The following is a 21,015-nucleotide window of genomic DNA, read 5'->3' on the forward strand; positions in this document are numbered from 1 at the left end:
AAAACATTATAGATAACTAACATTGCTAGTGTTACCTTTTCATGGTTAGTTTAAACAACATAACTTGTCCTGGTCCGCTTTGTTAATCAATCAATCAATCAATCAATCAATCAATCAAAGCTTTTATTACGGACACACACGGTCCAGAAAACAGACAGTAAGACATACAAATACATAAAGACAAGTTAGTGTATTCTGATACTTAAGTTAGGCTGTGGTAGAAGCCTTCAAAGTTTGCCCACTTGGCATATTTTGTAAGGCATAACTGTCATGCTGTTACATGTAACGTTATAGTGTAAAACGTAATTTATCAGGCCAGAGCATTAATGTAAAGTCATATTTGTCTACTCTATAAAAGGAGACCTTCTTCACTGCAGCCAGTGTCAAGTTATGGTCATTCTGACAAACCGAGGTTAACAAAGACCAATACACGTTAAAGTAAAAAAAACTTGAGCTGGACACTGAAATTAGTGTAAAAACACCAGCTAGTGTGAAGCTAACGTTAGTTAATGCTAAATTTAGTGCTAGCGATGCTTGATTGCCAGCTTTGTCCAGCTGTCCACCTATTTTCCTTTTATGTGTTAATCACAAAAAAAAATGCCACTGAGGGATAACGTCGCAAAAGTATCTATTCAAAAATGCTAATATCTTTCACATGTCCTACCTGTGGGCTGGTGCCAGTGAATACTGTAGTGCTATAAGTCATACATGGAAGTGGGAGAAGTCATTGTTCCTGCTGAACTGCACAATCTGGCACAGTTTATTGCTCTTATAATGTAATTGGTACCATTTGTTGTCCAAAAACATTTTTTAAATGGAACTTTGTCACTGGCATCAGTTTAAGTAAAAATCACATGTATATAGTGGATAGAAAGCATTCAGTCATAGTTCTCACAGTAACACCATTTCCTGAAGTCAACATGACAGAGGAGTCTTCTGCCTTCTTTGATAGGCTGTCACTCATAATGCCACGCCCCTCTGAGTTGAAGCCACGCCCCCACGCCAAATCAGGGCCAAAAGTCTCAAACCGAAAAAAAAAATATCTGAAAGTGAAAAACAGATCTGAAACCGAAAAAAAAGATTTGAAGCCGTAAAAAAAAGATTTGAAGCCGTAAAAAAAATAACTTTTGAATCTGAAAACATGAAATGTGGAACTGAAAACAAATATAAAAGTGAAAAATGAAAATTTATAATTTATTCAAAATAATTCCAGAATTGAATCTATATTTTATTCAAACTGAAAGAAAAATTGGTACACTTATTTTAAGTTTGAATACATGGTTTTATTTTTTCCAAGTTTTGACCAAAACTTAAATTTTCAATTTCAAGCTTTATTTTTTCAACTATATATATTTTTTTCGAATGAACAAAACATTTGGCCCCGATTTAGCTCCATAGAAATTGAGCTTTAATGATATATTGTCTCTAGAAGTGCATTATTCAACTTTTGTTTTTGTTAAAGAAGGAAAAGAAAATTCCAATACTCAATACTATGGAATCGCAACACTTCCTAGAATTGCGATAAATGAAAACACTAATACAAATCAAATCGGCACCCATGTATCGTGAAAGAATCGAATCGGGACAAAAGCATATGGTCCCAGCCCTATTAGCTGCCGTGTCTTACTGTATGCTCCACTTGTGAATGGGAAATGGATGCCCCCTCTGTCACCTCCCCATTCCCCTCTCTCTCTTTCCCAGTGTGTTCTACCGTTCTCTAATCTTATTACAGGCTTTGAGCTCTTCTGGGCAGAGTAAAAGGGATATGTGGTATCAGCATTGTTATTGCATTTTCATATAACTGAGATCCCCACTGAGGCAAAAGTGGAGCAAGTCGGCCTTTTAATAACAGAGCCAGAGAGGCAGAGAATGAAGGGAAACATACTCAGCACAGTCAGGGTGGATAAAAAGGATAAATACCTAAATACCATAACAAATATGGAAAATGTATATATATACACAAAAACAAAAGTTTGGACACCTTCTCATTCAATGCGTTTCCTTTTTATTTTCATGACTATTTACATTGTAGATTCTCACTGAAGGCATCAAAACTATGAATGAACACATATGGAATTATGTACTTAACAAAAAAGTGTGAAATAACTGAAAACATGTCTTATATTTTAGATTCTTCAAAGTAGCCACCCTTTGCTTTTTTTATTAATAAGGGGAAAAAATCCACTAATTAACCCTGACAAAGCACACCTGTGAAGTGAAAACCATTTCAGGTGACTACCCCATGAAGCTCATTGAGAGAACACCAAGGGTTTGCAGAGTTATCAAAAAAAGCAAAGGGTGGCTACTTTGAAGAATCTAAAATATAAGACATGTTTTCAGTTATTTCACACTGATGCCTTCAGTGAGAATCTACAATGTAAATAGTCATGAAAATAAAGGAAACACATTGAATGAGAAGGTGTGTCCAAACTTTTGGCCTGTACTGTATAGATATGTATTAGAAGTGGGAACTGGTCCACCTGATATGACAGGTGAACTGTTACCAGGATGGACACTTTTTATTTCTCTCACTGTGTGGAACTGGGATGGTTTCACATCAAAGATAATAAAGAAAGGCATTCAAATGTGTTACACAAATGTGTGACTTGACAATGACGTGTATGCTGTTATAGGAGTTAAGTGTGGGGCAGGTGAGCTGGACTGTAGCTGGACAGAGCAGTGAATAATATAGTTCTCATAATTGTAGGTGTAAGCGTTTAGAAGAAAGAACATCTGTGATAATGTAGAGTGTTTGTTAAAATAAAAACAAAAAAAACATATAGTTAAATAAAGCCATGAATCAAATTGAAATACGGTTGACCAAATTGTGAATTGTAAATATTGTGAATCTTGCATGAACATTACTAAGATGCAACAGGTGCAGCAGCCACTTCACAAACAATTCAATTAAACCAATAGGGGTGTGCAGAAAAATCGATTCACATTCGTATCGCAATTCAAGGTCTATTCATAGGATTCCAAAAATTGATTCATACATACATATACATACACACACACACATATATATATATATATTTTAAATTGTACTAGTGCAGTGCCCGTTGAAAATGGGCCTGTTTGGAACGGGCCGATTGGTTGGTCTGTGGTATTGCTGCTTGTAGAATTCATCAAACCCAAATTGTACCCCAGAATTACTTACAGAAGGACCCCAAACCATTTCAAATGCAACTCCACTGTACACCCTACTACGGACTTACTGATTTACCTGACAGAGAACGTTGCAGATTCAGAATGTAATCACAAAATACCACAATGACAATGTGGAGTAATCAGACATTAGCCTCATGGACTCAGGACGCAGTGCGCTACCCACCTGGCCCGTTATGAGAGCTAATCAGCACTAGGGGTGGGGGAAAAAATCGATACAGCATAGTATCGCAATATTTTCCATGGCAATACTGTATCGATACACAGACGCCAAGTATCGGTATTTTATTATATATGTGTTGGTTAGTGTGTCTGTTTGACAATCCCATTTTTGCAGCACTAAAATTGAAGTGAGATGAACAGACAGAGAAATGTATCTTTTGAGATAAAACAGATGTTGACAAAATTTTCCTTTGGGGACATCATTTGAAATTGGCTATATCGCAGAATATTGCAATATCTTTAAAATCGCAATAGTATCGTATCGTGACATAAGTATCGTGATGATATCGTATCGTGATGATATCGTATCGTGATGATATCGTATGGTGAGGCCTCTGGTGATTCCCACCCCTAATCAGCACCTATCTGCGTTAATCAACAACCAGAACCGGACCGTATGTGCGCAGAGAGAGAGAGAGAGAGAGAGAGAGAGAGAGAGAGAGAGAGAGAGAGAGAGAGAGAGAGAGAGAGAGATTGTTTCGTGTCGTATGATCGCTAACGAGTTTAACACTTCAGCAGGTTTAGTGGTTTGACAGTTAACAGTGAAGTAGGGGATTTGATTCGCGGGGGGATTTTGGTGACGGTAATGTTATTAGTTAGCAGTAGATTTAATTTAATTAACCCGGGGTGAGTCAGATGAAAAGTGATGTGTCCGCCCGGTTCATCTCTGAGATTTTCTCGCAGTGCACAGCACTGTGAGGGAATAATCTCCAAGATTACGTTCTATTCGGCATCTGGTTAGAAGTGGTGAATGTAGGCTACAGCAACTTAATACTATATAGTGTCTGGCTTTTGTTTGATATTTAGTGCTGGCAAATGGCTTTTAGCAAAAAAATAGACACGGAAAAGCGTTGCGCCTTAATTTTGCCAACCTTCCATTCCACACAACAGTCACAATGTTCCTTTCAGCTATCTGCTCGTGCGCCAGGAAAGTGAAGAAAAGTTAGTTTGGTATATGCAGCAATCACGTAGATAATGTTGGAAGCAGGAAAAGAGTCAGAGGCTGTAACACCCCTCCCCCGGTGTTGTAAAGCGTTCTGCATGTGGTGTGCAGGTTACCTTTCCACCAAACACGGACAACGTTGGGACTCAACAACAGTGTCTGGTAGCCTGCCTATGAGTCGCATCACGCTCTGTCTCCCTTAATTCGTGAATTGTCGTTTGTTTATTCAAAGTCAAAGACAGTCCAAAGTACCGGTAGTGCTACTTTGCACATTTTTGTGGGTCTGAGGTGTATGTCACATTTAGCTGCCAGAGCTCAGTCAGTATGCAGTGTGAGAGGGGGAGTGGCCAGCACACAGCAGATAGAGCGGCAAAAATCGTGACATTTTCTGAATAGTGCACGCCTATAAACCAATGTATCAAGTTATGCCTGAATTCTGTCCAACAATGCCATTGCAATAAAATGGAAATTGAAACTTCAATGGACAATAAATGATTGGAAATCTTAGTTGAAAAAACGAACTAAACAAAAACCAGGGAAAAACCTCAGACAGGTGCTCGTCCAACGCATATCGAGGCAATAGATAACTGAAGCAGGACTGGTTATGAATTAGGGGTGGGGGAAAAAAAAAATCGATACAGCATAGTATCGCGATATTTTCCGTGGCAATACTGTATCGATACACAGATGCCAAGTATGGATCTATTATTATTAATATCTATCTATCTATCTATCTATCTATCTATCTATCTATCTATCTATCTATCTATATATATATATATATATATATATATATATATATATATATATATATATATATATATATATATATATATATATATATATGTGATATGTGTGTGTTGGTCAGTTTGTCTTCTTGACTATCCCATTTTGCAACAAAATTTAAGTGAGATTAACAAAGAGAGAAATGTATTTTTTTTAGACAAAACAGATGTTGACAAAATTTCCTTTTGGGGACATATTTTGAAATTGGGAAAAATTTCAAGTTGGAAAAAAGGTAATAAATTGCGATAAATAGCAGAATATTGCAATATGTTTAAAATCGCAATAATGTTGTATCGTGATGATATCGCATTGTGAGACTTCTGGTGATTCCCACCTATAGTATGAATCCTCAGGACTTTATTATTAACTATAACGGTGTCTGTAGCATTGAGTACTGAAAACTGTCAGTTTTACAGATTAAATGTCTGCCCACTGCTCTTACCTTTCTTTAGTGTAAGAAGATTCTCTATCTGCTCAGATTATAGGATTGGCTCACAAGAGAAGTACAAGTTCAACTTTCTCTACTAGCCATTAGAATACACAGAAAGATTTCCCTCTATCCTTATCTACAGTAGGAATCTTTGGAAATCCAAATCGAAAAACACACAAAAATTAAAAAAAAACACTGAATTACCCCAAACCTTTAAAAACCGTGTCAAAATGGAAACTCTGTGGAAGCCATCTGGTTGTTATCAGTAGCTTCAACTAATTATTTGAAACAAAGTGTGAGATGACAAGAGAGATACTTCCGCTAACCTTTTCAGATGCCTATTCATTTACACTTGGCTTTAAGTATCCACGCAGGGCATTTGGTAACAAAAACACTCTTATATGGATGCCAATTTAGATTTTTTTTTTTTTCTCTGAGCAATAGTCGACCCTCGTTAACCGACGACGGTGTCCTAGTTCGCCACGCCAGGATGCTCCGACATACTTTCTGCGATCAGCGTCCGTGGACAGGTGCAGACTTTTACCGGTTGCGATGAGCGGCACATTGTCGAGGACACAGCCATTTTCCTGAAACCCCTTGCCCAGCTGTCCGCGGAGCCCCGAGGCCTGCTCCTAACCCCTCCACCAGCGGTCAGCGGTGTGTCTGCCTGGCATACTCTGTGTGTAGGACGGCTGATTTAACCCGCCAGTCCTCATCGATATACTGTAGTGGCATGTGTCACAGAGCTCTCCGCTGTGAGCACTGTCCAGCAGAGAGCTAGCCTAGAAATCTAGACGCACCCTAGGGGCAGGGGGGTCTAGGCACTCTCCGTTGACTTGCGAGCTGGAAAAACCAAACTCTGGTCAGGCCAATCACATCGTGTATAGAGTCGGTGGGCGGGGCTTATGGCTGCTGCTGCTGGGAACAGCAGACTTCTGGAAGACTTGGAGTTCAGCTTTTCTTTTAGAAAAGAACAAAGAACGGCACAGAAATCATTCTTAAAAAAAAAGGAAGATGTGTTGAGGCAAAAGTTTAATCTATCAACTAGCTTCTCTACCTTCTTCGTTGCTCTGGTTGGTTGTAGAACTATCCTATTGCGTGCAGAGGGAATGTGAAAGACAACTGTTTATCCCGCCCCTCGGATTGACCCCTGTCAATGGTGAGTTCCCAGACCTTGATGTGGGTCTAGCTTTACAGAAAATCACAGCCTAGAATGCAACTTGCTATTGCAAAGTAGTTAACTAACAACTTGCAAGTTAACTAGCAGTTAAGAAAGACTTTATAGCCTATTTTTCTTTTACAATGCAAAAAAACGTTTTCAGAACTTTTTTGTTTTAATATTATTGTTTCTAACTGTTTGACTGATGTGTGGGTTAACGGTTAAAACGGTAATCATTAACGTCCCTTCTCTCTAAGATTAGGCATCTGACAACAACAATCTAAACAATAACTTCAAATCTAAACGTAACATTTAGAGCTACATAGAAATCACTGACAACCCATATCACGAACGGGGATTGAACAGTATTTCTAGAACCCTTTCCAAAGATCAGAGAATCCCATTTGGACAATCAACACCAGAGAAATCCTTTAACCTGCTCTAAAGGTCCTGCCAATCCCTAACAGCTGAAGATTGTCTTTGCTGTAAGTAGAGATGGGTTTTTAATTAAGGAATAAGAGCAAACTGTTTAAATGTAAAACAAAAATAAATACAGTATCTGCTCTTTCCTAAAACATGAAAGCTGCTCAGACCGGTTTACTTTCATTAAAATACTCCCATTACACCTAATGACACCAAACCAAAATAAACCATGGTAGGGAAATGATGCACTTGATCTATTCTTGATTAGTGAAATGTGTATACTGTAGTACTGGCCTGGAATGAGAAACCTGCACAATCAGCTGTTAATGGTGCATTCTAACACTGGACCATTGCTTTCCAAACTGACCGATAGGGAGTTTGAAAATGTTTTCACTTTGTAGACACAAGTGCTTTCGCTTAATTACGTGGATTTCATAAGAAAAGTCTGGAGAACATCATAACTTCTACATACTACATTCAAACAGGTGGACTCACCACACGAAGAGCATTTCCTGGAATTCCACACAGCTATCAAGCATTTGACAACGTGGCGAATGAGGAAGCACGCAATCACGGTACACATTGTTGCCCATGTCAACAACAGGTCCGCCTCGCATCACGAAGAGCCAAAAGGTAGTAGTCCACCGTTAACATCGTATGCCAGCACATTCATATGCAAGCGCACAGAGCTTCACAAGCGGATGTCAAGAAATTGATAGAAGAAAAAAAGCTGGGACTTCAAGAATATGCTTTCAAAATCCAGGATGAATGTCAGAGAAACTTCAGGAAGCAACCCAAGAGGAGCCTGAAGCCCTGGTTAAGGTAAGAAGCGAAGAAGAGCGAAGCTGACGTCTGCCCGAGCTAATGAGTTTACAGACAGATCTACTCTACTCGCCTTAATCACCATACTAGTCAAGGACGCATTTCTTTTCTTTTTTTTTTTCACCAGCCCACCTTGTTGAACCCAGTCAAATAAAATCACTGTTTAGAAATAAAAAGGCTTAGTAAACATCTTTGAAACCATTTTTAGGAGGTATTTTGACAAGACTGTCTCTACCATATTTGGAATTAGTTGCGGATCTGACGCTGGCACTGCTTTCCTCTTTTTCAACAGGAAAGACAGAGGCTGACATCTCTAGGAAAAAAGGAAAAGGGTAGGCCTGAAGAAGCAGCTTGGTATCTAGGCTTTTTGTGTGCCTCAGGGCAGCACGATGCCGACCGGAATGCCAGAGGGAGCAGTGCCAAGATCGGCTCAGAGACTAATCCCTGCAAAAAGCAAACCAGGGCCATTTTATCTTCTGTCACATTATTTGCCAGCCAAACAGTAGATTCATGTTCAAGTAATCTACCAGGAATGTGGGCTTTTATGTATTTCATTGGCCATCACATCACCTTGCCAAATGACTTTTCCTTGCTTCGCAGCTAACGTTTTGTAGGACAACGGACAGCTAGGTTTGTCCCTCAGCATCATGACACCTACTGTCCCAATGGAGCGGGCTCAATGAATTTTCATCTCAGTATGATCTAGTCATAAGAGGAAGGTAATCATTAGCTGATTGAAATTGTAAAAATTGTAGAATAATTAGGGGTTGGAATCACCAGAGGCCTCACGATACTATATCATCACGATACTTATGTCATGACACAATATTATTGCAAACATATTGCAATATTCTGCGATATAATGCAATTTATTACCTTTTTTCCAACTTCACATTTTTCCCAATTTCAAATTATTTCCCCAAAAAGGAAACTTTTTCCAACATCTGTTTTATCTAAAAAGATACATTTCTCTGTTTGCAATTTTATTGCTACAAAATGGGATAGTCAAGCAGACAAACTGACCAACACATGATAACACATAATATTAGATCGATACTTGGCGTCTGTATCGATACAGTATTGCCACAGAAAATATCGCGATACTATGCTGTATTGATTTTTCCTCCACCCCTAATAATAATAATAAATTAATCTTTTAAGTCAAAAATTTAAATAAAAAATATCTGGTTCCAGCTCCAATCTGACAAGTTCGTGTTCGAGTTGAATTGTCTTTAACTTTTTCTTACTCAACGGAGACTAGAAATCAGAGACTAGGGATCGACCGATATGGGTTTTTTAGTGCAGATACAGATTTTTAGCACTCTGCTAGTGGGGGAGGGGCAGTGCATGGTCTGCACGTGAACTGCAGCGTCTCCAGCAACACAGAACTACCTGTGGACACCTGTCTGTAAATAATGCTGGGAAAAAACTATCGCCGAACGCAGCAGCCGGGTATCGGCCGATGCAGATACACGTAAAAATGCAAATATCGCCCCAATATATCGTCCGGCCGATAAAATCGGTCTATCACTATCAGAGACTGACTCTTGCTGTTTGTTAGTTCTCTAAAACATATACAGTAACTGTTTTCCAAACAGTTATCAGGACATGGGGGGCTTTCGCATGCCAGAGCATCGGCACAAGACTGGATGTACCAGGTTTAAACTTTAATTAGGCTTTAAAGTTAGGGTTATACTAATCTACAGTACCAGTCAAAAGTTTGGACACACTTTCCCATTCAAATGAATGAGAAAGCTTGTCCAAACATTTGACTGGTCAAAAGTCTTTGGTTAGCAAAGACTAGGACTGCCACTATTTGTTATAAATTGACCCCTGATTAGCATCTCTAATTTGCAATGAATGTAAATAACATAATAAGTTCCCTTATTTTTTCAGTGGTCAGTGGGACAGAAGTACTGCTAACAAGATCAGAGGCGACACAAGTTAATCCATGCCGGGTTTTGTGTGCCACAGATAGACAGTGAGCCCGTTGAACTCTGTGGATTTGGTGGCCTCAATCCAGTCAGACACAGACACAGACACACACACACACACACACACACACACACACACACACACACACACACACACACACACACACACACACACACACACACACACACACACACACACACACACACACACACACACACACACACCTAAGGACTTTCTATTGACTGGACAAATTCCTTAACACTTGTACAGTCAATGTTTTGTGACTCAAATCAACCGCAACCATGTGGGAGGGAAGAACAAATTCAGCTACTTTCGGGGAAGGAGGATATAACCTAAATCAACGTCTTCAGTGGCACAAACAACTGTTTAATTTGACAGAAAACATTCATCCTTTATCAGGTCCGAATGGCATCATTGCAGTTAAGCCCAAAGTGAAAGCAGAAACAATTTACACGCAACTGTTGATTAGATAGAGAGATAGATAGATAATCAGTAAAATATCAGACACCCAGCACACATACAGAATATACATGAAATAAGATGGAATACAAGAACAAATATTAAAAAAAATGAAGATAAAAAAACAACAATTAAAGATGAATGTGCACTGTCCCAAATAAATGATTTGAACATCCATCAATTTTTAGAAGAATTAATCATTTAATTCCTCCAATCTGTTGCTGATTTGAAATTCTCTCAAATTTTCATCTTTAAAAATCAGAGTAGTATTAATTAAGTCCAGTGAAAATGTAATTAGTTAAACTTGCGCTCATCAGAGGTGGATAATACTAATGAGGCAGACAGAGAGAAGAGGGGGGGGGGGGATTCAGAGTCAGTGGAAATCAGAGCAGCTCCTGCACACTAATCGGACTAAAACGCACAAGCACACACACACACACACTTTGCAAATACTTGATGCAGCCTCATCAAACTGGGATGCAGTGTGGGCCATGGGGTGTTCCTGTTGGTGACCAACCAAATAAAGAGTAACATTGTTCTATACAACTCTACACAACAATATCGTGCTATATACTGAAGTCAGTGTCAAGACAAAAGTAACCTTAGTTTTAACATTTATAAAAAATAATTAAGATTAAAATATTTCCTAGTTTAATTGGGTAGTTGACAAACTTTACATGAGGAATGGGTGACCAGAATTAAAAAAGAATGTAACCATATATGTCATTTCATATTACATCATGATATTCATCAGCATGTTTATAGATCAAAGAACCACCATAATGCAGCAACTGAAATACCTTTATAAAAAAAATAAATAAAAAAAAGTCTACCTCTCTGCTAGCCCGGAGACTGATCTTGCTCAACTGGAAGCTCCCCCCCCCCACCACCTTACACACGACCGTTGGATTAAAGAGGTGCTCGAAGAAGCTTAGATGTGGACTGAAAGGCTCTATCTCCCCATTCCTAGAGACGTGGAACCCTTTCCTAGAACTCGTTGACTCCCTCAGCTTAACTCCTGACTTGGAGGACTGAGCTCCTTCTAGTCGATGTCAGCTGCCCACCCCCCTTTTTTTCTCTCTTCCTGTATTGCTTTTAATTTGTTTGTGAACTTATTGGTTTATTTTGTATCTTTTGGATGTTGTATGTCCTTACTGGTGTGTATTTGTCTGTGTGCATGGGTCTGGTTGGGACCTGATCTGGGTTGGTTTGCGGGTGGGTAAGGGACTTAAGGGGAATTGACATACTGTCTCAACTATGCTTTGTTCTCCAAGGTCCTCCGCTGTATGTCATTTATTGTGAAATTCAAATAAAAAGAGTTGAAAAATAAAATACTTCATCTACATTAATGCAAATAATTTGAAAGTCTTGCTCATTAATTTATAAAAATGCCCACAATGGCCTAATACACAAGAGATATCAAAAGGGATGGATACCAGGGTTTTGCCTACCATCATAAGGCTTGGCACCCAAGCCGTTTCTTGGCACCACCTAAGCCGAATGACTTTAAAATCACTGTGAAGATCAGAACTAAAGAAATGACTTTAATCCGATTTAATGATTGTAGTTCCCAGTGGACTCCTTTAGCAAGTTTAGTCTTTAAGCTTTTTGAGGGTTATTATCTGCTCTAGCTTCTAATGATTTAATAATAATGGGCTAAAATGATGTAAAATTGCAAAAATGTTTGTTAAGGGAGGACCCCTAACCCCCCCCACTAAATACATGCACCTAAGTCTTTCACAAACCATCCAGGGAAAACACTGGATCATACCATGGTATGGATGATACAGCAGACTCTCTGATAGAAGACATTTATATTGTATCAACAGTACATACAGTCATATCACACAACCCTAGCTGACACAAATTGTTTTCCCATGTTATCATACATAATTGATCTTCATAAAATAACTGATGAAATGAAATATAATAAGGGGACTGTTGTCATCAAATATAGCTTGGCAGGCTAAAATGTGCTTATATATTACAGGAGATAAGGATGAGGTTATGTTCTGTATTATCGTAAAAAATATATCTGTTTTTAAGCAAACACTCACTCAGGTAAGTGATACTAGTAAAGCAAAGTGTTTTCTTTAAAAGAATACTGTAATTTTGCCATGCCTTTTGTATAGAAGGTATGGTCTGTCACACATTATGTCAGTTGATTTAGTCTGATTTGTAACTCGGTAAATACTGAGGCCATAATACAGAACCTCTGTGCAAGCAGCAGGAAGACCCAACTGTGCTGCCTCCAAAAATCATCTGCATATCATAGTCCTCACATCTACAGTTCCCTGCAACTCAGACCGCATCACATGGAGCTTGGACCAACTAATGCACCAGTTCACCGCTGATTAGAAGATGTTTTTCCAACAATCCATTCCTCCTAAAATCCAATCTCCAGGGAACACGACAGCGCAGTTGCTTACATAAACGATGGCAATATGGTCTGATGTCTAAAAAGCCTCAGTACCCTCACTGTACAGCAGATGTCACTGAAAAAAAAATTGCTCTTATGTAACGTTATTATCCCGCCACATAAACGGCACTAACACGCTCTGCTGAACTCATACATTTCAGTGATCCCTGTCTGGAAGTCACAGCTTGTGGATGATCCTCCATCTCCGCTGAGGTTAGGATTTTGCCAGCCATGTTTAGGTGGATCAAAACACAGACGCTGCATTCACTGTCCCACGTGTCCACGCAGAAAAGGCTTCTCTGAGCTTATTTACAGGCTTCCAAAGCTGTTGTCTCCTACTAATGTTTTCACATCGGAATGCATTTATTGCTAAGCACATGCAGGAAGTGGCAAAGTAGTAATGATAGCTTTGTGGATGTTGGCTTACCGCTGTCTGCTAATGACTGGAAAAAAAAAAAAAAAAAATCTAAGATACAGATAATAAGATACTGGATTTAGCGCTGTCATCTGCCATCTGCACAGGTTGCTGATGGAGGCTACTTTGTGATTTGCCAAAACGTGTCATAATGACGAATGACGGTTCAGCCGATTTGCATAAAATCACTCCGGTTTAAGCTCATACACCGGAGATCAGATCAGAAAAACATGACAAAAACAAATCAACGCAACTCTTAACAGGCATTTGGTTTTCCTTTCCTATGAATACATCAGAAGATTGTATCAAAAGTGACATTGCACCACTTTAAAGTCATAGAATGGAAGCTAAATGCCCGATCATCCCACGAGCAGAGATGCTGTTGACCTGATGTAAATGTAGGCCAGTGGCTTTGAAGACTGACGTGGTGGGTGGTTTTCTTACGTCTCAGACAATGACTATTTGCAGCATTTGTCGATTAATTAATCTCAAGGAAGGAGAATTACTGGAACCATTTGGTGCCCCACTTCAGTGCTGTGTCGAACACAACGATGAGCACGTACGCCTTTGTTTTCAGGGTTGGCAAAGTAGAAAGGTTTAAAATCTGTAATCTGGTTGGGGCAGCCATCTGGAAGACCCCCCCCCCACACACACACACACACAATTAATCGCAATTTTTTTCAAAATCACAATATCCTATCCTACAAAACTATTCTTGCAACAAAAAAAAAAGAAAAGACTATAGTACATTTTTCTTTGTGTTTCAATGAAAATGATGATCCAAAAAAATGTAACATTCCCTCCAATATCGTGAATCATATCGCGATCGCAACGTCAGTCAAAATAATTGCAATTTGACCACACACACACACACACACACACACACACACACACACACACACACACACACACACACACACACGACTGGACAAATTCCTTAACACTTCAGTCAATGTTTTGTGACTCAAATCAACCGCAACCATATGGGAGGGAAGAACAAATTCAGCTACTTTCAGGGAAGGAGGATATAACCTAAATCAACATATTTAGTGGCACAAAAAACTGTTTAATTAATTTTAGAAGAATTAAGAATTGAATTCCACCTATCTGTTACTGATTTGAAATTCAAAATCAAATTTCCATCAATCAGTGTAGTATTAATTAAGTGTCCAGTGAAAATGTCATTAATTAAACTCACGCTCATCAGAGGTGGATAATACTAATGAGGCAGACAGAGAGAAAGGGGGGGGGTCAGTGGAAATACAGAGCAGCAGCTACTGCACACTAATCGGACTAAAACACACACACGCGCATACACAGACCGGTAACCAGTATTTTGCAAATACTTGATGCAGCCTCATCAAACTGGGATGCAGTGTGGGCCATGGGGTGTTCCTGTTGGTGACCAACCAAATAAAGAGTAACATTGTTCAATACAACTCTACACAACAATATCGTGCTATATACTGAAGTCAGTGTCAAGACAAAAGTAACCTTAGTTTTAACGTTTATAAAAAATAAAAATATTTACTAGTTAACTGGGTAGTCAAATCAAACATTACAAGGCAAACCACACACATAGCCTCTACCTTACACTAACCGTTACTTGGCCCAAACAACTCTGTGACGTTAGTAATAGGACTGAATCATAGGGCTGGGCATCGTTCAAAATCTTTCGATCCGGTGCCAATTTCGATACCTCGGTTTCGATGCCGGTTCCTAACGATACTTTTTTCGATACCATATGTTTTAAAATCCATTTCAACATCAACAAAAATACATTGAACACAAAGCTTTTATTTTCCACCTTAATTGTGAATCAAAACAGTAATAAAAATTTAAAAACTCTGGTAAAACTGCTCACTCAGAGTAACATTCATAAAGTTGCCTTGCCTTGCAAGCTCAGCCTGTCAGTCAGTCATCAGGGCAGAGAAACCTCCGTTGTGCCGGCTTGTCTAAGAGGAAGTGTAACGTCAACAGCACCGCGACCGCTTTCGGCTCGCCATTAATATCACCTCGCCATTAATATCACCTCGCCATTAATATCATATCGCAGCAAACGCTGCCTGCGTGAAGTTTAAAAAAAACTGTAATCACACTTGAGACCAACCGTGACTCTGTGTGATTTCAACAAAACTGCAGACAGTTTACTCCGTCCGCACCTCTGTGTGTGTGTGTGTGCACATGTGTGTGTGTGTGCACGTGTGTGTGTGTATATATATATATATATATATATATAGACTATTATTATATGTTATACTTGGCTGGGTAATAAAGCACACAACTCCCCATGTACAGTATAGACTTTGTTGGGGTGGTCCACTGAAGTGGATTCTCCCCCTCCCACCCAAATGATGTCTTTCTAGAGGCCTTCTGTCTGTGATGAGGCACGTTCATCATCACACACACACACACACACACACACACACACACACACACACACACACACACACACACACACACACACACACACACACACACACACACACACACACACACACACACACACACACACACACACACACACACGTTATTTTAAGTGTAATGATAAGTTAAATTCCAATAAGTACTTTATCAAACCGTATGAATGTGTGTGTCCCAGGCCATTTTAGGAAATTAACTAACAATGTAAAGATCAACAATCCACTGACAGTGAAATATATGTTCATATTTGATGAATTCAATGAATTATAATTTTTTGTCTTAAATCCACCAGCCGTTTTCATATTATACCAACATTTGCAGCATCCTGAGCCTTTTTGGTAAGATTCCTAGGAAATCTCAGCCCAGAGTAATTAATTAATAGTAATAATTATTATTCTCCCCAAAACAAGTTTCCTTTCTATTTTTAAAGAACTATTAAAAAAAATTGCAACTTTTTTTTTGCAACTTTCACTGTCTTCTGCAACTTCATTGCAACATACAAAAGACACCACAACTTTTATCGCAATTTTTAACAAAAGCTCCCGTGAAATCAGGCATTTTGGGCCGCAACAATCTCAAAAAAAGGCCACGAAATCCTGGAGGGACTGCCCTTGTGTGTTTTTTCATGTGTTATGGTGCACATTCACCAGTGTTTTTGTTGTTGTTGTGGTGCGCATAGGCTACACATGATCATCTCATCTCTTATATGCTGTGTCTCTATGATCCTCTCCTGTCCTATTCATGGTAGCCTACTCATGGACATTGCGCCGTCATCATGTACTGTAGTAGGGGGGCCCGCCTTGATAATCCTGCATAGGGGCCCGGTGTTGGCTCGTTACGCCACTGACCTCCCGCCCTCTTTCGTCATTCTGGGCAGCATTGATGCAGGAATACTCTCAACTCTGTGACGTCGCCTTGAATATTCTCCTCCCTTTCGCGTCGGCGTATTTGTGTGAGGCAGGATTCTCAGAAATGACGCACTCAAAACCAAATACCGCAATTGTGCACAAATCGAGGATGATTTGAGGTTATGTTTATCAGACATTTCGCCAAGAAATTGGGGGGGGCCCCAACTGCAACGAACCAGCTTTGGGGGGGCCCAGCTTGCAAAAGTTTGAGAACCCCTGGTCTAATCGATTAATTGATTTAAATCAACAGATCTGTAAATCTGAGTTTTTCCACAAAGAGTCATGCAAAAGCACCACTTTAGTTCTTGTGTTTACCAGAGATGTGCTCGTACGTTTCTTGGAAATAAGTCATTCAGCATGAAAAGGGCATAAAACCTGACTAATCCACTAAAGAAATCTAAGTTGACTAAGACCAAAACGACCGATTAGTTGACTAATCGACTAAAAGAGAGCAGCCCTAATATACATATATTTCCCTCCGATATTGCATAGATTTGATCAAATCCCTCCCCAGTGCTCCTGGACACTGCAGCCCTGGGACTTACGCCGAAGCTCCAGTCAGAGCCAGGAAAAACCCTGAGTGTTGGTGTTTGCATAGACTCAATTATCCAGCATTACTCATCAAGACTGCAGACAGAAGCAGTGCACTGTCAGCATTCAAGGTTCTCACTGTGGCCCTGATGTAAAATTCCATTACTTTTCCTCGACTCTGTAACTAGGTCGAAGGGCCTCAACAAACCAAACAACTCTACGGCTCAGACGGCATGCAAGGTAACGTCGCTCCCATCTGAGGGCATACAACATGGAAAACTGAAGAAATGGTGCCATTGTGCAATCGACTGCGCAGAAAGATTGAGAAAGAAAGACGTTTTCTTCTACAGACTGCCAAAGAGTGAGGAGAAGAGAGGCTTGAAGAACTTAACCAGGTTTTCTGAGCTAGTAAATACGTAAAAAAAAGCATGTATGCTTTTACACTTTTGTTTAATTTAACGAATGATGGATCAAATATTTGGTTCAAGTTTTTTTGACCAGGCACCATGAGAGAATTACTGACTGGGCAAAGTGGGCAACTGCCCCGGGGCCCCCAAAACTCCAGTGGCTTGTAAAAGCTCCAGGCTTACTGTATGTCAACTGGTTTGTGCTGATTTCATTGAACATTTGTTTAGAAGAATGCAGCACTACAGCACAATTAACGGATATGATAAGGCGGGTAAGGCCTCTATTATATAAGAAGGCATAATATGATAAGATGGGTCCTCAGTTGTCATCATGAGGCCTCTCTTGTATAGAGGCCCAGTGTCGAAATGTATCTTTCATCATTTCAGTTTTGTACTTAGGTGTTGAACAGTCCTGAATGTAAGTGTGTTTAAATACGTTGTTGTACAGCAAATCTGGCCACAGGTAGTTTTCCAGAAAAGAAAAATGTAGGCCTGCACAAGAAACAGAATGTGGAAGGAGCTTAGTTTATAGCCCCCCACAACAACCCTGGGACCCCCAGCTGGTTAATCTAGCCATAACATGTAAAAACATGTTTTGGTTACACACCATAATTTTCCACAAAGTTGTCACTGACTGGAAAGGTGCATTACAAAATGTGTGCATTACAAATATGTTTTCCAGAACATGTAGGAAGCAAGCAACATGAAAAAGTGATGCACATGAAAAGTTTGGAAAAATTTGTTTTGTTTTTTTTGTCAAAAAAGTAGGGGTGTGTTATCGCCCCGAACGGTTTGAAACATGATGTTTTGTTCCGTATGGTTACACAAATGTTTTGCTACGGGCTGTCTGGGTCTATGGTTTATAAACGGAGATTTCAACCTCTCCCGTTTTCAGAAAAGTCTTCGTTTATATGTAACCGTGTATATATGCCGTCAAGAGTGTGCCAGACCTGTAGGCGGCGGTGTAACGAGAAGCTCAAGCCCACGTTAGCCAATCAGAATCCCCACAACAGCAACAACAGCAACCAATCACGTCCTCTTTCTCTCTCTCGGCTGCCTAAACCTCCGTTTGTCTCAGTTTACGTGCAAACGAAGATTTCCAAAATCTCCACTCTGGCCGGAGTTTTTAGAAAGACTCGGTTTCAGAGGCGAATTCTCCGTTAGCGTGTAAACGAAGGGCACAAACGTAGGGAAATGTCTCCGTTTGTAAAAAATAACCACGTACGTGTAAACAGGGTCTGAGACGCGCTGAACGGCCCCTGAAGGTTAATGGTCGCCGGGTCGATCCCTGCGTGAGGTGCGCGAGCCAGAAAATGACGTGCTTTCTGTTTCAACTCGGTCAGCTAGGAAGAATATCCGAGCATGAGCAGGTTTGCATCTGTAGGATTCTTCATGTAGAGACCAGAGGGAGTCAAATGGTCAGAGAGAGCCACCACACTGGGAAAAGAAGGAGCATTTAGCTGGAGAGTGTGGACAAACACGAGAGATCGTTTTGTCAAAGATAACAACCGGCCTGGTGGAAAAAGCGTTGGTAGCGTTGAGGGGCAGACAGTAATTACGACTGAGATAAACGACAGTTAGTTAATAATTACAGAAATGCTGTTCTCGGTACATCTGTGTTTACAATGGATGGGTTTCCTACCGTTGCCAGACAGCCTGCTTTCCGTTAACTCCCGCTATCTTCTTCTTCTCTCCTACTTATTGCTTATTGACAGATTATTTGGTTTTTGCTTGAAGCTGGAGCTGATCGCAAGCCACTCTAAAAAGGGTCCGCTCCGACCAAACTCTGAAACCCATCGGGCCCTATTTTAACGATGTAAGCGTACGCCGCAGGTGCGTTTAGGGCGTGTACAAATCTACTTTTGCTAGTTTAATGCCGGAAATAAAGGGTCCGAAAAAATTTGCTATTTACACGACGTGGGCGCCGGACAGGAAATTGACAACTGCGTCGGTCTTAAACTAGCGAAGACACTTGCGTGGGGCTTTGCGCTGCATCGGGTGCAAGATAGGGTCCATTATTTCAATATCTTGCGCCGCACCACAATGTTTTTTTGCCGCGTAAAGCCAGCTGTAGATGTGGCTTAACCCATCGGCAAGTGCAGGTCAAACCACATTTGGTCTAAAAGGCCCCTAAAGGACTTACGTATTTCTGTAGTGATACATATATTTTGTAGGCTACGTAAAGGTTTACGCCTGGAAAGTAATTTGTTTTTCCCGTTTTTCCATTAATATATTTCTCGGGAAACAGTAAATAGTTTGGATATGTGTTCCCAGGAAACCCTAGCGTACGCAAATCATTATTTCTTGGATCTATACAAGAAATTATTTTGGTATTGAAACTTAGATAACATATTGGGACCAATAGGCCTTTGGAATCATTTAAAACTATATCCAGCCCTGGCCACAACCAAATACAAAAAAAACAACTGTCACATAAAGACTAAAAAGTAGGATACACATGATTATATAAAAACTGAAGACAAAAAAGTTAAGAAAAAAAAAGCACTTAATATGTCAATATACGGTACAGCCCTTAGTATAAGTAATGGTAAAAAAATCCATTCCTTACACAAGAGAATCAATTGCTACACTTCACCAGTTGGTAAGTGCAGATTGCACGTGCCAGGGGCTGCACACGAGCAGTTGACACAAACACCAACTACACTTGCGTGCAAGCATGCGTGCGTGCGTGCGTGCGTGCGTGTGCGCTCGCGCGCACTGGTGGTGGTGCAATGCAATGCCAGACCCCCACCGAGACAGCAGCACAACCATGGATGTATTAAAGCACGGAATGTCTGTGTGTTTCTGAGCTGGAAGCTAACTCTGTAACGCCACACCAAAAAACTCAAACAGCGGGTTAAATACAACACAACGCGCGCCACACACACACACACACACACACACACACACACACACACACACACACACACACACACACACACACACACACACACACACACACACACGTAGGCTACATTACCTCTTCAGCTAAACACACAAATGCTGAAATAAAATGAATTTGTCTAAGCTGGTTCCTTTATGACAGCATGCCTAACAATAGCCCTCTTTTCGACATGACTTGAAATGAAGAAGGAGAAAAAACGGCTCCTGCGTATCGTCAACGGCTTCAATCGCGTTTCAGTCATTTTAGATATGACAGGCAGCCGAGTTAGCATCACAGCTAAGCTAGTACGCCGTCCTTACCTGGATATCCAGCTCCAGAAAACAAAGGATGCTGCTGCGGTTTCTCTAGGTTGATGCGTCTATTCGGCCTGACAGCATCCTGTTCCTCGCAGCGGCAGCCAGGTCAGACTGCACGGCAATAAAACTGGCGCTTCCGGTCACAACTTTCACAATAATGGCCGATTTCTGACTTAAAATGTACTTAATTAAATAATAAAAACTTGATTATGATAACTTCGCCGACGTATGGGGAAACTTGTAAAGATGTTGCTAACATAACAGACCAAAAGCCTGCCTTTCTTCTTTCCTATATGTAAAAGAAAAAGGGAAAGGATATGTTCATTTCGAACCAGATACAAT

General features: G+C 40.2%; 1 protein-coding gene across 1 annotated transcript in view; it reads right to left on the reverse strand.

The window, feature by feature from the left end:
• fam110b (family with sequence similarity 110 member B) overlaps positions 1 to 20,778 on the reverse strand; it is a 40,697-nt gene extending 19,919 nt beyond the window's left edge. Inside the window, exon 1 of the mRNA XM_028593669.1 lies at positions 20,677 to 20,778. The gene's annotated coding sequence lies outside the window, so the exon portion shown is untranslated. The remainder of the gene's footprint in view (positions 1 to 20,676) is intronic.
• Positions 20,779 to 21,015: the final 237 nt, after the last annotated feature.

Source organism: Perca flavescens, chromosome 12 (assembly GCF_004354835.1).
Source record: "Perca flavescens isolate YP-PL-M2 chromosome 12, PFLA_1.0, whole genome shotgun sequence".
NCBI lineage: Eukaryota > Metazoa > Chordata > Actinopteri > Perciformes > Percidae > Perca > Perca flavescens.